This window comes from Notechis scutatus, chromosome 1 (assembly GCF_049901735.1).
Source record: "Notechis scutatus isolate UNSWTSFEM ecotype Mainland chromosome 1, rNotScu1.2, whole genome shotgun sequence".
In the NCBI taxonomy this organism is placed as follows: domain Eukaryota; kingdom Metazoa; phylum Chordata; class Lepidosauria; order Squamata; family Elapidae; genus Notechis; species Notechis scutatus.
The window spans coordinates 156,311,303-156,329,141 of NC_142009.1; positions in this window are offsets into that span (position 1 = coordinate 156,311,303).

Genomic DNA, 17,839 nt, shown 5'->3' on the forward strand with positions numbered 1-17,839 from the left:
TGTTGTGAACCCCCGATGAAGACGGTAAATGTGTCAGAAAGTCCATAGAGATCGCTCCCCATGGTCTACTTGGAGTCGGCAAGGGTTGCAAAAGTCCAGGAGGTGCACCGGATGCTGCTTAGCTTACATTGACCAAGAATGCGATAAGAAGACACATCATGACGAACTCGAGTTTTGCTAAACACTTGTTAATGTCCGAATGTGACCAAAACCATGCAAGGTCTTGTGCTCATTGTGTGAATCCAAATTTTCACTTGACTTAGCATGATGACGTTATGGACATTAAATGTCTATGATCAGAGGGAGCCCATCAACGAAAACTGGTATCTCATGATCACTGAGTCAGCACCAATTTGATGGCACATAATCAAGAAGCCATGGTTAAGCAACCCAAGTATGTTTGAACTCAGTTATTGGCTTGCATGCTAACTACAGAGCAGTATTTGAAGCAACTTATTAGTACAGTAATGGCAATGCAGCCTAGATCACGTCGATAATGATAATAAAAGAAAAATACCTGTCCCATCCTGCTGAGTAATAACAGCTTATTCAACTTAGCTGCATTTGGAAAAAAATATTTTTCAGGTGAGACGTTATGGCCTGGAGGCAGAAGTGAGTCAGGGCAACTCTTGTTTTTTTGTGGGAGAAGGAAAACAAGAGCGAGTTACTACTGGAATTCTATAGGGTCATAACTTTTGCTCTAAACCAAGTAGGAAGCTAGGATTGGATACTTTTAACTTTGGTTCCACATTTTCTGGCATTACGCTGAAATCAAACTATGGAAAAATACTGAACTAAGGTCAAAACTGAAAAAGGTTATTTATGGTCAATGTCCTGGTTTCAAACTTTTCTTTTTCAAGTTGATGTGCTCAAACCAGAAATGAATACGACCGACTGCAAGCAGAAATACTGTTAATGTAGTACTCAAGGTAAATGCCTCTGGAATTGGTAAGGAGATGAGAAGGGGTGTATGGCACGGGTGCCAAACTCACAGCGTCACATTGCCGTCGTGTGATGTTGCATGGTGTTTTCTCGTTCACGGAGTTGGGGTGGGCGTGGCCTGCTCTGTAATGCATCCAGTTTGACACCCCTGGTACTATACGACAAGGATGTGTGTGGGAGGGGGAATGTCAAAAATCAAGATGGTAACAAGTGAAGTCCTCCTTTTTAACTGAGCATTGCACCTGCGTGATAAGAAGGCCAATCTTGAACTGTGTGATTGTCAAGCTCCACATTTTTGCCCCCCACACACACATGACTATAACTGAGTCATGGGCAGTGAGTCTCTCCCAAGGAAACACCGATTCAGAGAATATAGGGTTTCTCTAATGATGGTTTGACAACAAAAAACTCTCTTTTGCTTTTTGGCAATAAAAAAATTTGGTCATTACCAGAACAATGCCTTTAGCTAGCCTACACATGCACTGAGATTTATTTAGATATTTTATGAACAGCACTTGAATCTAACATCAGGAATTGTGTGATAGTTGCTGGACAAAGCTGTAGAGTTCTTGCGACTAATAGTTGCGGAGAAGAGAGTATTGTAGTTTCTTGTTCCAAATTGAAAAAAAAAACCTGCACTTCAGTGGTGGGATTCAATTTTTTTTTTTACTACCGGTTCTGTGGGTGTGGCTTGATGGGCATGGCAGGGGAAGGATACTGTAAATTCTCCATTCCCACCCAACTCCCAGGGGAAGGATACTGCAAAATCCCCATTCCCTCCCCACCCCACTAACCTGCTTTCCAGTTCCGTTCTCCTGTGCAGGGCAACAAAAGAAGACCCAGCCGATCAGCTGGAACTCAGGAGGCAGAGAATAGATGGGGGTGGGGCCAGTCAGAGGTGGTATTTGCCAGTTCCCTGAACTACTCAAAATTTCCGCTACCGGTTCTCCAGAACTGGTCAGAACCTGCTGAATATCACCTCTGCTGCACTTGCTCAGTTCTCTTGTTCAGCATTTATAAAATATATTTTGCATTTAACATCAAGTAGACGTAAGTGTATCCTCAAAGAGCAGATTAGTCCCAATAGTATGTTCATTCTCTTTAGTTATTGTCACTTTTCTCCATTATGCAGCTATAAACCTATACATTCAGGAGGTACACATGCCAACAATGAAACTGTGGCCTAGTTTGCTTGGTTTTTACTTAACATTGCTTTAGGAATCCAATCCCTGTATTTTCTAAACCATGAATTGCGATTTAAGGTATAAGCAAAGTATATTAATTAGCAAGCTATGGTTTAACAACATGGTTTAACTCAGGGGTGGGATTCAAACTTTTTAACAACTGGTTCTGTGGGCGTGGCTTAGTTGATGGATGTGCCTTGGTGGTCATGTGACTGGGTGGACATGGCTTGGTGGTCATGTTATTGGCTGGGCGTGGCCAACTCAATATCACTCACATCGAGGCATGCATCTCCTCGCCTGGCCTCTTATGACTGTGGGGATGCTGCAACAGTAGTAAGTGTGAAAAATGGTCATAAGTCCCTTTTTTTCAGTGCCATTGTAACTTTGAATGATCACTCCTCACAAGCAAAGTACCAGCAAAGGAGGGGAAAAAACTCCAGAGACGCTCCTGAAGCAGGAAGTCTAGTCCTGCCAAGAATGTAATAAGGGTTAACGGAGAGGCAGTTTCTGTAAGCAACACCAGAATGTTTCCTTCCTGCCTTCCTTACAGGATTAGGCCAGAAATTTCTTCTAACAACCTGTTCTCCAAACTGCTTTGAATGTTAACATCCGGTTCTAGTGAATAGGTGTGAAATGGTAGAATCCCACCCCTGGCTTAACTAATGCTTACTTTAGATGCTAAACTAATTGACAAAGAAAAGTTCCAATGCATATAATTATTAAAAATATTAAATTAGAAAATCTGTACATTGGCAAAGTTTACACCTGTCAAATACACAAGGCCACACTGTTTGGATCTGCAATATATACTATGCTGGTGTATTGCAAAATCCTAGGTTCTTGGGAAAACTCAATGCAAATGAAGGCCTCCACCAGTAAAGAATTGGCAGCTATGATTTCACATTGTTGTGTGTATTAAATTTATTTATTAAATTTATATACCACCTGACTCCCAGCTACTCTGATGGTTATAACAACCTTAAAGAGTGAAGACTGCCTCAACATTGAAAATTATGGCAGTGAAAAAAAGGAAAAGTATCTAGAAAATGTACTCAACAGATCAACTGTAACTGTCTGAAAATTCTTTTCTTAGTTCCTTTGTAGAAAAAAATACTGTATTTGCTGGTGTATAAGATGACTTTTTTGCCCTGAAAAACATGCCTCCAAGTGGGGGGGGGTCGTCTTATACGCCGGCAAATACGGTATATCCACTGCCGGCTTTCGGATGCTTGTGGGACGCAGCAAAGGCGCCTCTGGCTTCCCGGATCCCCCGCGTCGCTTCCGCCAAGAGCCTCCCCGCGTCTCTGAATCAGGTTCGAATCCCGCTCGCCTCGCTCCGCCCGAGGCTGCAGCGACTGGGGGGAGCGAGAGCGTGGGTTGCTCCTGTCGCCCCAGGCAGGGCCATGTGAAGGCTGCCCGCCTTCCTGCTCCTCCCACGGCCCCTGGCACTCCACCCTGCCGCTGCAGCCCCGGGGGATTTCTGGAGGGCGTTTCCGGTGACCCCGCCGGGATCATTTGGCTGACCTAGCGGACGCGTTGCAAGAGGACTCTGTTGCGGGAAAGCCCGAGGGACTCCGCCGGGAAGGGCCAGGGTTCTGGAGTAATGCCTGCCTACTCCGAGACATGCTCCTTTAGACAGTCCATCTAAGAGAGTTCAAACATCCTTCACTCCCAACACAGAATAACACACGCTGTGTAAATATTGGATTATTAGTTACCGTATTTGCCGGCGTGTAAGATGACTTTTTTGCCCTGAAAAACATGCCTCCAAGTGGGGGGGGGTCGTCTTATACGCCCAGTCGTCTTATACGCCGGCAAATACGGTACATTCAAATGTTGACAAAACAAGAAACTGGGGTTTCCTTAATTGTGGATCTCAGTTTATTAGATAGCAGTCTCAGAAGAGGTACTCATTTCTTTGTCTTTTGCTGGTTAGATAATTCTTTGTTTGACTAAGGTATTTTTTGGCTGCACAGGAGTCCCGTATCCTCTTTTAAACTTGCAGCTGTTCAGTGTAAGCAGTCTCATGATGTGAATATGCTTGTGGGTTCTCTGTGCATTTTGCTTGCACAGAGTTTTGAGTCATAGGGCAAAATAACCACTGAACAAACTAAGTACTTGTATCGCAAATGTGCACCTGGCTAGTCAAGGATATGCCCCACTTGAGGCCCGTGGACTTACACATCTTTGGGGAGCTGAGTATAATCCATATTACCTTGGTTGCTCCAAGGTGGCTATTACACCCAAGCAGCATGTTTCCACCCCCATTATTTTTAACATCTATTTCAACTGGACCAAAAAGGTATAAAGGCTATGATGATGTTCATATATACATACATACACACACACACACACACAGACACACCATCTGATGGCAGATGAGATTCTGCTGAAACGTTGCTACAACTTTAAAAGCACAACTATAATGACGTGGGAAAATACCCGAGCAAAACTGAATACCATACATACATATACATATACGTATACGTATACATATACATACATACATACATATGTATGTATCACTATAATAATATATAATACAATACAATATAAATATATATTACACACATACATATATATATATATATAGAGAGAGGGAGGGAGGGAGGTCATACGATCTTGACTAGTGATCCTCACTGCTGAAGACATGCCTTCCTTAAAAAAAGTGTGGGAAAATCTCTGCTGTAGTTATATGTTTAGCTTCAAAGCCTCGATACTTTCCGTCCCTTCCCTTTTGCGCCAGCAAGTGTCGCCATTGTATTCTAGGATTTGCTGTAGCACTTAAATCGGGTTCTTAAACATTATTCCCGGATTGTTCATACTCTGAGACCAGTCGTGCTTTGTTTTCTTGTTGTTTTAGTGTTCATTTCATTGCAAATAAGGCTGTTCCCCATGCAAATATATCTCTATTAGAACCTGTAAAGTGTAAATGTGAACATTTCCACATCAAGCTTCTTTCTCCTCCGCCTCAATTTAAAGCCGAATTGCATTTGCCTTCGTTGTCCCAAAGGTGCTTTTTCAAGAGGCAGCTGGACTTCCTGGTTTTTCTTTGCAGACGTTTCGCTTCTCATCCAAGAAGCTTCTTCAGCTCTGCCTTCGTTTTACCAATCTTTACTAATCTTGAAATATGTAGAACACACATTAAGCAAGTCGGAGGTTACCAATAAATGACTGCAAGAAATAGTATCCAATCAGTGTCCTAGTTTCTTAAGCTATCACAGATCCTGGAGCAACAAAGCTTGCTTCCCTATCTCCAAGCAAAGGGAAGAAGAAAAAAAGAAAGACATTAGTGACATCTCTGCCTCTCTCGTATGTTTTGGGATCACTGGAAAAAAAAAGATCTGAGTGGGCGTTGCTTCTTGTTGCATATAGGGGCTTTCTGCGAACTACAATGGGGAAGTGATTGTAGCTCAGCATTTTCGGAATCGGATTTTTTTTCTGAGAGGGAAGAAGAGAGGCAAGTTCCAGTATGTTGAAACTCTTATGGGGTGAATGAATTGTTTAAAGGCTGGTTGAGTAAAGAATTTCCAGAAATGAGGACAGAAGAGCCCCCTTCCTCCCCCAGCTCTTCAAATTTGCCGAACTGCACATGGAAAGCGATATTTTGGGCAATTCGGGTTAAACTGCAGCTAACTCTGGCTCCATTTCTAAGCTGGGTTTACACATTATGCTAAGCCAGAGTGTGATTTGATTAACTTTAATTTAGTATGTTCTGTAAAAGGACAAACAGTGATTAGTAAATTATGGATTAAGAATTAACCTCATATGAAAATTACACCATTTATACTTTAGACATTAACTTCGGATGGCTTAGTGAGATGATGATCCAGCCAATAAGATGGCACATGAGAATAGAATGCTGAAAAATTAAGAAAATATTTTTTTTGGTAAAAAGATTAAGAAAAGGCCAATCCAATGAAAGTGGCACTGAAATTTATAATAAGCCAAAGGACTGCTTTTCTAAAAATAAATTTAATATACTACATTAAACACTGTAATTTTTCTTTTGCTATAGGTTGTAGAGAAAATCCTGGATGTAGATAATAAAATCTTAAATCCAGGATGTAACTAACAAGATTTTCTGCAGGTGCCAGTATTTTGTGTATCCCATTCTTTGGGATAGAGTGAATTTTTTTCTTCATTACTATCACTATTAATCTTCTCATCACTCCTATCACCCATCCCTTCCCACTTGTGACTATATGACTGTAACTGTAGCCTTACTATTTATATTGACTGTTTCCTAGTATGATTTCATTGCCTATTTGTACCCTATGACTATATTAAGTGTTGTACCTTATGATTCTTGACGAATGTATCTTTTCTTTTTATGTACACAGAGCATTTGCACCAAGACAAATTCCTTGTGTGTCTAATCACACTTGGCCAATAAAGAATTCATTCATTCATTCATTCAATTTTGTAGAGATTAGGTCCAGAGTGAATGTTCAAAAGAGAAATATAAGACCGCATAGAAATTCCACTACTATCACAACTTGAATTTGAAAGGAAAACTAAAATCCAACCCTTTTTTGATTTCAACAAAATTCCTTACCAAACCACAAGATTTAATGTTGTGTGACTGTTCTACTTTGGCTAGAATTTACTCCTGATAATATGAGGGAGTCTGGATTACTAATATCTCTACTGTGAAAATCCATCTGATTCAGTTCCAAGCTGGGAGAAAGACACTGGAAACAACATGGAGGCTGATTGGAAAGAAAGCGTAATGATGAACAGAACCAATAGCAGTTCTGGGTCAGCTGAACAACTCGCTAGATGAGTGCCAGGATTTTATACAGGTCCTGAAATGCTGCTGGGTCCGGGGTGGGGGGATGGCTGAGGGGAGAGGTTGTGCAATGTCTGAAATGCCCTTAGGAAATTGTGCAATGTAATGAGCTCTGTGTCTTCTGCTAAATCAGAGGTTTCCAAACTTGGCAACTTTAAGACTTGTGGACTTCAATTCCCAGAATTTGGGTGGAGAATGTAAAAATGTTAATCCCATCGTTGGAGGTGAAGGTCTTTTGTTTCTGAATAGGCTGGCCCAATCTTTCTTAATGGGCACAAAACATCTGTTAGAGGGCTATTAAGAAAGCCTAAGTCTGCTTTTTGTCTTTAAGAGCATGTTTCTCCATTTCTCCTTTAGGGAAATATAACATTCTGCCTTTTTAATATTTCCCAAAATATTTCATTCTTCTCGGAGGGGGAGCTTCCCACAGTACCATCATCTGCTCAATATGTGGGCAAGGCCAGATTCTAAATACTATTGAATTGGAATACAGGCTATATTGGCTTGTCCCAGGTATACAAGACACTACAATTACCCAAGAGTGGTTGTAGTTGGAATACAATCGTTATAGTTATAGAGTTTAGAGAGTGCCTGATGATTCCCAATAAGGATGAAACTGGTCACATCTTGCCTTCTGGTGCTCAATATAAGAGCAAACATCCTCCTCTTCCTCCTCCTCTTCTAATACTCTTCTACTACTACTACTACTAAGTTCTGGTTCCTGCACATCTGGTGGACTCCACCATTGTAATTTGATACTGTTGTAGTGTGTTTTTGAAGATGAATGAAGGCAAATATGTGTGTCCCAGGATAATGTTGCAGGATCCAATCTGGGTCAGTCACTCTGAGACCGGAGGTTTTGTCTTCCGAGCTTGTGGACTTGGGCTAGAGTTCAGCCTCAGGGACCTTCTTTTTCACCAGAAAGAGAGTCTTTGATGTTGTCTCTGCATCTTCTTCTGGGTCTGCCGCATGTTCTTTGGCTTTCTCTTTTTTGTATATGCTTTGCATGGTATCCAAATCACAAGGGTACACTGTATAAAAATAGGGAATTACACCCCATCCTCTACTCCAAGAAGAGTGGAAGTCATGCAGAACCTTGTTCACAGGTGTGTGTGTGTGTGTGTGTGTGTGTGGCCAAGGAGCAGGCATATCTTTACCAGGTCTGCAAGCTCAGTGGGGTATTCTCATGGACTTCACCCGAAGGTGTACTACACCCAGGGCCCAGCAACCCATTGAAGGTGCCAGTGGAACAGCTATGGGGAGGGTGCTCCCGTATGTACGGGGAGTATCTGAAACTGCTACACGCATTCTCCTGGAGCATGGAGTCAAGATGGTGCACAAACCGGACCAAACTCTAAGAATGAGAGTGATGTGCCCAAAGGAAACACTACCCAAGGAGGAGACATCTTCGGTGGTTTACCGCATCAATTGTAGTGACTGTGCAAGTAATTACGTTGGGGAAAACGGCTAAGCGACTACAGACCAGATTACACGGACACAAACTGGCTGTCCGGCGCAAAGAACAGCACTCTCAGATCTGGGCACATATGCAGGAGCATAATCACATATTCAGTTTTCAAGAGGCTGAGGTTGTTGCCGGTGATACAACTAAAGGAGAACGCCTACTCAAAGAAGTTTTCCAACTGCAATTCTATCAATAGGCATATTGAACTACCACTGGCCTACCAAGCATGGAGACACCGGGAAAGACTCTGCAGGAGGAGCAGAGACCACTTCCCATCGGGGAGCAGGGACCAGTGGCACTCCCCTCCCCCATCCCTGGGCATGTGGATTCATCCAATGAAGGCACAGCCAGGCCTGTCCAAATACAGCGGAGGCAAGCAGAGCTGCCTCAAGTTATAACAGCCAGGCCAACTACAAGGTCATGAGCAAAGCAACAAATTGCAATAGCTGGCAGGTTAAGCAATCCAGGCTGGGTTTGACAAGGGAGGAACCAACAACAAGAGATAAGCCTCCTTGGACTAACATGACTGAAGCAAAAAAGTTTATTATGAATAGGAGGCGGTTGGAAGGGCCTATTACGGAGTGCTAAATTTATTAATGATATATAAAGGCAGAGATCTCTGTAACGGTACTTTAATTGACGATGTCAGCAGAGGCTGACAAAAGCACAACCAGTATAATTGGAGAGTTCAGAGATAGCAGGACATCTGTTTCTTCTTTTACACACACACACACACACACACACACACACATATCTGATGGGGTCTGCCTCAGCCATTGGTAATATATTCCATGAAGGCCATTGCATTCAGATTTAGCATAATTTCCTGGTGTGGTTCTGATTTTTTCCCCCCAAAGTGACTGAATATTGCTACCTGTTGAGATGAGCTACTGGCCCACAGCACCTTTTTTTCAGCTTTATCAATTCCCAATCAATGCATTAAAAATCAGAATACAAATCAGTTCAGTACTTCCCACAGATTCATCTTGGAGGAGAAGTTGTACTTCATTGTAAAATTTTTGATTCAGTAACCTCAGGCCTATCACCAAGGAGACGGTGCTGCAGAGAGGACCTGAAAAGAAATACTGGGAATCATTGAAAACGCTCAGAAATATCCTTGAAGTCACCAGAAACTCAGCTCAAAGGAGACTTGCCTTGACAATGTTACAGTTCTGCCCTGCTTTGTCCTTTATATATAAAATCTGACAGAACAAAGGAAATTAATTTAAATCTGTCTTAATATGGGATTGATAAACCAACAAAGCAAAAAGTAGCCTAGCTTTTCCAAAATCTGAAAAGATTTTTCCATCAGCAATTATTTAGCTCCCTGCAGAAATGGTAGGTTAGAAACCAGTTTTTGATTCCTAAAGTCATTACTAAAGGCAATAATTTATCAAGGGATGGTTTAATTATTGATTGCGGAGCCTGTGTACTTTGCCCAAGGTTAGAATCGGGGTCACCTATTGCTTCTCTGACCCAGAATGATAGGTATAATCTGATTGGTGTAACTCTGCTGGTGAGTAATGGCTTAAGTCTACAACCTGCATGTTGAGACCAATTATTTACCACAGATCTCAGGGCAAACAAAAACATTGATCTTAATCTTTAAATCTTCTACTTCTTCCTCCCGTTTATGTCATTTCATCTGTTAAAGTGTTCTGGAGAATTTGAAAGCTCCCATGTTGAGTCATCTTGGTTGTAATGCAAAGCTATCATTCAACTATAGATTTGATTTCTTTGCTTTCCTCATTGATCAAAAGTGGTCTCTCTTGATCATTCTTGTGCTGCTGATACATGTTTTTTTATTGCTGGAAAAGATACTTTGCAACATACAACATTTCCTTAATACATGTATGCTCCATTCAGTGATTGTTGATAATAATGGCTTCCCTGAATAAATGCTCCTATCACTTTCAATTGCATAAATGCAGCTAGAGTACATTCATGCATACTATAATACAGGGCTGTCAAACTCACGGCCAATGGGCCAGATGTGTCACTGATTCCTTCTTAGATCTGTCCATGTCTCTGTGTATTCAAACATATACATTCAAAATGACTAACATAAATACATTCTTTATTGAGTCAAAGTAATTGAGGAGCTGAAAAGGAACTTGAAAAGAAACCTTCTTGCCACAGCTCGCATTGATGTGCCATCCTGGATGAGCTGCACTACCTGAGCCACTTGTGTGGGTTGTAGACTCCGTCTCATGCTACCACTAGAGTGAAAGCACCGCCAGCATTCAAAAGTGACCAAACCACCAGCCAGAAAGCATAGGAACTGAGAAGTGGTCTGTGGTCACCACCTGCAGAACCACTCCTTTATTGGGGATGTCTTGCTAACTGCCTATGCTTTCCACCTCTTGTCTATTCCATTTGCACAACAGCATGTGAAATTGATTGTCAATCAGTGTTGCTACCTAAGTGGACAGTTTGATTTCACAGAAGTGTGATTGACTTGGAGTTACATTGTGTTGTTTAAGTGTTCCCTTTATTTTTTTTGAGCAGTGTATATTGTGTTTGGCAGTCTTAACAAGGCTGGTCAAATAGTCTGTAAACAGCTGAATCCAGCAGTTGAATTATTGTAGTTGCATCTCACTTAGTTGCGTAGATTCCTGATAGTCCAATCCTTTGAAGGAGTGTGACAAAGCCATTGCAACACAAACATTGGCACTCAGCGATCTGTTCTAATTACATTAGCTCCCATCCAACGATTTACCTGGATTGAATCACCTTGGGAAATGTTTGTGCACGCGTTTAGGACTGGTAAACAAACCTTCAATTTTTGACCTCAGGAGAACTGGTTTACGGATATCTTCCGTTAAAAATAACATTGCCATTTAGATATGGGTTGGTGGTACAAGTACTTTGGAATTTCCACAGGACTAAAAGGTTGAATATTTCTTTTAACAATAACTTGATAGCAATTATTTCTCAGAGGTTGTTGGACTATACTAAATTAAATGTCCAAGGATACAGTGAGGTATTAGAATAAGATAGAACTGTATGTGTTATAATAGATTTAAAATTAATATTCTTTGATTCATAGTTAATCTTTCCCTTTCATCAAAATAAGCAGTGCTGTGTATTTTAATGGCTTGTGTGCCAGGTTCTACGACCTTGTCTCTCTCTCTCTTTTCTATGGTGAATAATCAAGCAGCAGTTGGCCTTTTGCTGGGTGTGACAAGCATTCAGCTTTCAAAAGGCACTGTGACCCACTTCTAAGGGTATGTCTGCTTCTCTTTTCCCTCCACATAAGGGTGAATTGGTGTCTTTGGCCTCTGACACACCTGTGGTGATTCACACAGGGCTACAGCTTTGGTCCTTTTGTCTATGTTCTCCAATTTACAACAACGTTTAGATCTCTGTCCTCGATTCTCCCGTGACATTTGTAGTTGCAGTTCTTTGCTGCCCTTGCTTTATCTGCTGCACCGTTTAATTAAAACAGTCCATTTCCCTGGAGGTTGCCACCCATAAGCAAACCTCTGTTCGAGACTGCCTTTAAGTCTTACGTTACACCCTTTCTCTGTGGTACATTTTTCTGTGAGCTGATTTGCCTCGAAATCTCAGTCCCAGATCACGTCTCCTTTGCCTAATGCAGAGGTCTCCAAACTTGGCAACTGTAAGACTTGTGGACTTCAAGTCCCAGAATTCTCCAGCCAGCTGGGACTTGAAGTCCACAAGTCTTACAGTTGCCAAGTTTGCAGACCCCTGGCCTAATGAATGGCACAGTGCACTTTTTCAAAGCCTTTCCCTGCTGAGGTTATTTTTCCCCCCTTCATTTGCAAAGTAAATGATAAATGTATAGTTATTTAATTCAATACGTTTTTCTCTCTATAGTGAAATTTGAAGTGGCTTCAGAATCAAGGCCAACCCCATTTTATAGCCCCTTTGCTATGACATTATATGGCTTTTTCTGACACTGGGGCGAAGTGAGGGAATGTAGTGTAACTGGTTGGTCTAGTCTCCCTTTCCTAAGGGAGTTACAAATGATCCCCAACCTGCTGAATGCAAAACATTCCCTCTTCTTCTGCCTAAACACAAAAGTAGACTATTTACCCGAGACCCGTTTCTTGCTTTTAAATGTTTGGCAGATTACAGTCGTGAAAGCCATTTATTACAAAATAATTGCCTGTATTTAATTTAAAATAAAGAATTTAAAATAAAGACAAAACATATTTCTTCCTATGTTGGATTGTTACTTAAAACTATTTTCTCTCAGGATGTTTACTCACCTTTAAAAATTTTGGAGGACTCAAAAAAGCTTCTGTTTCTATGGGCTATCTTTATTAATATATTTAATATAGTATTACAATTTAATACTATCACATTTGTAGAATATGTATTTATTGAATCATTTAAAATATATATTTAACCCTTAGATATTAACATAAACAAAATATATTTCATGAAAAGAAACATGTTAATAAATAAAAATGGAAATGAAAGGCATTGTTTCAAATGTTTGCTTATTATCTGGCTTAATAGAAAACAATTGGATTCTCATGTCTGGTTTTGTATTTAATTTATTGCAATACATTTTTAGTGGAAGAACATCATCCGGCTTCAACACCTATATATGCTTGGAAGAAAGGGAGAGGTATTCTGAGTATTTTTTAGATAATCGTGGATAGGTTTTTTGATACTACACCAAAAACACTCATTGAGTGTTACTTTCTTAAACATTAGGAGCAATGTTGGAATCTGATATATCAATGAATTTTTTGTATTCGATTACATTAAAACCTATTGGTCAATCCTGCACTTTAAATGAATTTTGCACCCGGGCATGCCTTTGTAATATGATACTTCAGATAAAGAATATATTGATTCACTGAGTTCTGTAGATCTTCCAAATTTTGACACATTTTGTTTTTTTGTCCCACACCAACAAGACAGTCCAAAACCCACAATATCCTCATTGGTCCAGGCTTTCCCTTCAGAGTGCCAGCCGCCATAATCGAATCAAAACATCTAATTCAGCTAAGTCTTGACTCCTATAAACGGGGAAGATGATCCATTGTAAATATGAATTGCAAAGCATTTGAATTTTGATCATGTGACCATGGGGATGCTGCAGCAGTCGTAAGTATGGAAAATGGCCATAAGTCACAGTTTTAGTGCCATTGAAACTTTGAACAATCACTAAACGAACTCTTGTAAGTTGGGGACTATCCATATTGTTTTTTGAACATAGGCTGGAAAATCATTTGATTTTGCACGCCCCTCAGAAGGCAGCCTGGAAGACCTGCTAGGGATCCTCAGACCACATTTTGAGAATCACTTTTTAAGATGACTTGCAATTTTAAAAAATATTTAGATTCCTTCTTTTCTCCAGATGGTTATTGCATAGCTTCCTGAAACCTCTGGAGGCTGTGGATCATTTCTCATGAAAATCTGAAAGGGTTTTTCCCAGTGTCTTTGGCTTAATATAGATTCCCTTAAATGCACAGTAATGGAATCCCTGCTGGTAAAGACATGTTGTCCCAACTGCAGTTTGCAGCATCCCAGGCTCTTTGCTCTCTGTTGCCTAGCACAAGGGCAATCCCTTGAGACTTCAGGATTATTTTCATCCACTTGAGCGGCCAGAGAGGGGGATTCTTACCCTTCCAGCTTCTGCATCTGCTGAAATTTCCTAACTCTATTTCTGAGAAGTTTATGGCTGTTATTGTAAATTTTTCCTTAGTTGTGCAGGGAATTTTATTCTTCTCTCTCCTCTATGACTCTCTTTGCACATTTGCTTCAGTCACTGGAACCCAGAATCCTGTTGGGAGTTGTAACATTTTTTGTGTCTCTGTGAACATCCAAGAGGAGAAATAACAACCTGAGCAAAATTACAGCTAGTCCTCAACTTACCACCACAATAGAGCCCCAAATTATTGCTAAGCAAGGCAGTTGTTACGTGGGTTTTGCCTCATTTAAGACCCCTTTTTTGCCCCCGTTAAGTGAATCATATACTCATTAAATGAATCAGGGTTCCCCATTGACTTTGCTTACTGGGAGTTGGCTGGGAAAGTTACAAATGGTGTTCACATGATTCAGAACAGAATAACTGTCATAAATACATACTACCTGTACTTATTTCTCCCCAAATGTGAAATTAAATATTCGTATATGGTGATAATTTTTTCCAGGTTTTTTCCCCCTATTGATTGAATGATGGACATAATAGCAATAGAGGATGATGTGTTCAGGGTTACAGAGATCCCTGAAAACTTACACATTTATAAATTGTTCTGATTATTCAGAAATTTGACATCTAAAATGGGCCACAAAAAATCTTTTCTCTTCCCAAATTGGTATGATGTATCTTTTTCTAGGCTTCAATCTTAAAATAGCATGAGGGTTGTGATAGGTAATCCTCAACTTACGACCACAATTGAGCCCAAAATTTCTGTTCCTAAGTGAGACATTTGTTAAGTGGGTTTTGTCCAGTGGTGGGATTCAATTTTTTTTACTACCAGATTTATGGGCGTGGCTTGGTGGGTGTGGCAGGGGAAGGATACTGCAAAATCCCCATTCCCTCCCTACCCTACTCGCCTGCTTTCCAGCTCTGTTCTTGTGTGCAGGGCAACAAAAGAAGACCCAGCTGATCAGCTGGGCCTCGGGAAGCAGAGAATAGATGGGGGCAGAGTCAGTCAGAGGTGATATTTGCTGGTTCTCTGAACTACTTAAAATTTCCGCTACTGGTTCTCCAGAACTGGTCACAACCCGCTGAATACCACCTCTGATTTTGTCCCATTTTACATCCATTCTTGCCACAGTTGCAACGGTGCAAAAATGGCCCAGAAAATGGCCAGAAAACAGTGCAAAAATGGCCCAGAAAATGGTGCAAAAATGGCCCAGAAAACGGTGCAAAAATGACCCAGAAAATGACCAGAAAACAGTGCAAAAATGGCCCAGAAAATGACCAGAAAACAGTGCAAAATGGCCCAGAAAACAGCCGGCAAATGGCACAAAAATCGCCTGGAAAATGGTGCAAAAATGGCCCAGAAAACGGTGCAAAAAATGATGCAAAAATGGCCTGGAAAATGGCTGGAAAACAGCACAAAAATGGCTCAGAAAACAGTGCAAAGATGGCCTGGAAAACGGCACAAAAATGGCCTGGAAAACGGCGCAAAAAAGGTCCAGAAAACTGGAAAATGGTGCAAAAATGGCCCAGAAAACAGCTGGAAAACAGCCCAGATAACACGCCCAAAACAGGCCCTTTTTCAGGCTATTTTCAGGCCATTTTCCAGTGCTAAGGCACCTGCAAAGACCAGCTGGACAGCGCGCATGTGCACATCAGAAACCAGAAGAGCAGCTGGCGACACCGCACGTGTCCACAAAGAGGGCTCTGGGTGCCACCTCTGGCACCCGTGCCATTGGTTTTCCATCACGGGCATAGACGTTGGGGCTGTAAGAAGCACAGTCACATTGTCTGGGGCCCATAAATATGTCTTCCAGCTTTTGGTGCCCTTTTGATGACTTTTCCATTAAAAAACCCCACATACACTAAAGAAGCACAGTCTAGTGAAGAATCTTCTACATATTTTAATAACTTCAGAATAACTATGATCTCATTCTCCAATACATTTGGTACTTTGCTTCTTATAAATGTATGGCTGTGATGAATATATGAGGGTACATACCGATACAAATTGGACGACATCTATAGAAATTTAGGACAAAGGCAGAAGTGCCCATGTCTAAAGCTTTCTGTTCTGTTGCTGTGGAACTACAGAATTTCTATGGAACTTTGCCTTTGGGTATTAACATATAATTTACTACTATTAAAATCATATGTCATTCCTATTGGCAAATCATATGGAAAAGTTTAGCATAACCATACATAATGACAGCCAATATACAGCTGAGATGCTTGAGTTGTACACTGCTTGATTCACCAAACTGATGTCAAATTCATGTCTATATAGCCTAGCTAAATCATATTATGGCATTACAAAAAGACAAGAGAGCCGAATGATCAGATTGATTATCTAAAGATTAATTTTGAAAATATGGGAAGCAATTTGGTACATTCAGACATTTTGGACTTCAGTCCTTACCAGCTCCTTAGCCAATATTGAGGGATTATCTGAGCTGTAATTCAAAACAAATGGAAGGAATTGCCAAGTTGCTTCTTCCTGTTCTGTTCTGTATAGTTTTCAGCCTTGGGGGAAGCTATAACATTTAAGTTTTGCTTTGTTGCTGCGACTTTCTGCTGATGTCAACAACTATTTCGCTATTACTCAATACAGTGGAATGCTGCAAATTAGAAATAACAGGCAAAAAAACCTTAGGTCAACAGTTATTGCCTATTCAATATCCCCTCCAGCAACGGAATGCCATAATGCTAATTTAAACACGACACTTTGAAATAGAAGGCTTGCACACAAATGTGCAGATATTCAACAGTAGGCAACAATTGAATCACACCTTTTTTTTAGTTAATGAAGATGGACTTTATACTTAAACTGTAGCCATCTAGTTAAAGAGAAACAGAACTCTTTGTGTTAATGCTCAGTAGAAAAGTTAAAAATAAAACACAAGTTAATCATAATAATGTGGTTAAGAACTAACTGAATATTTCTTCAAGTCGATAAGTCTCCAACAATAAAAGCAATTTTCCCATTGTATGATGAAGTTACAAACCCTACAATTTCCAGAGCAATAGCTTTGTTAGCCTACTGAAGCAAAGCAACAAAAATCTTCTGATCCCTTTGCTGTATTGTGAAAGTCCTACTTAAGCAATTGGCAATTTCAAATAGTTTCCATGTAACTATATATCAAATATATATATATATATATATATACACATACATACATACACACACACACACACACATACATATGCATATATATACATATACATATTATTATATATTTTAATATATATCTTCTTTCCCTCCCAATTTTTTGCAGAAAACTTTCAGTTTCCTCAATATGTTCCTCTTTCCTTATTGTCTTCTGTCATATGATCGTAATGGTCCAAATTTAGCTCTTTGGTGCTCACATTTTATTAAACATTGCCTTAATTCACAAACAAGAACAAGTTTTAGCATCCTCAAATTTTGCAATATTAAAGTGTGAGTTTGCTTCTAAATTTACATGCAGGATGCATTAGTTTAAAATGCATTACAGCAAATGACAGTTAATGTGCCTCATAAAATCCACTATGGACATTTAAAATTTTAGGTAGCATTCAAATATGCATACGGTATCTGATGATAACATATTAGAATATTTGGGAACAGCTGTACTAGGGAGGATTATATTAAGGTTTCCAAGATCCTAAAATGTGAACGATAACTTTCATTGAACTATTCTACATGAAGTGGTTTGGGTAGCATAAGAATCGGCTGAAACTTTTAAGCTTTAAACTTTTAACTCAGCCAGGAAATGAATAGTAGTAGCCAAGGCTTTGATAAGTGTAGATAAAATAAACTGAAGGGAGGGAAGATACTGAGCTGCATA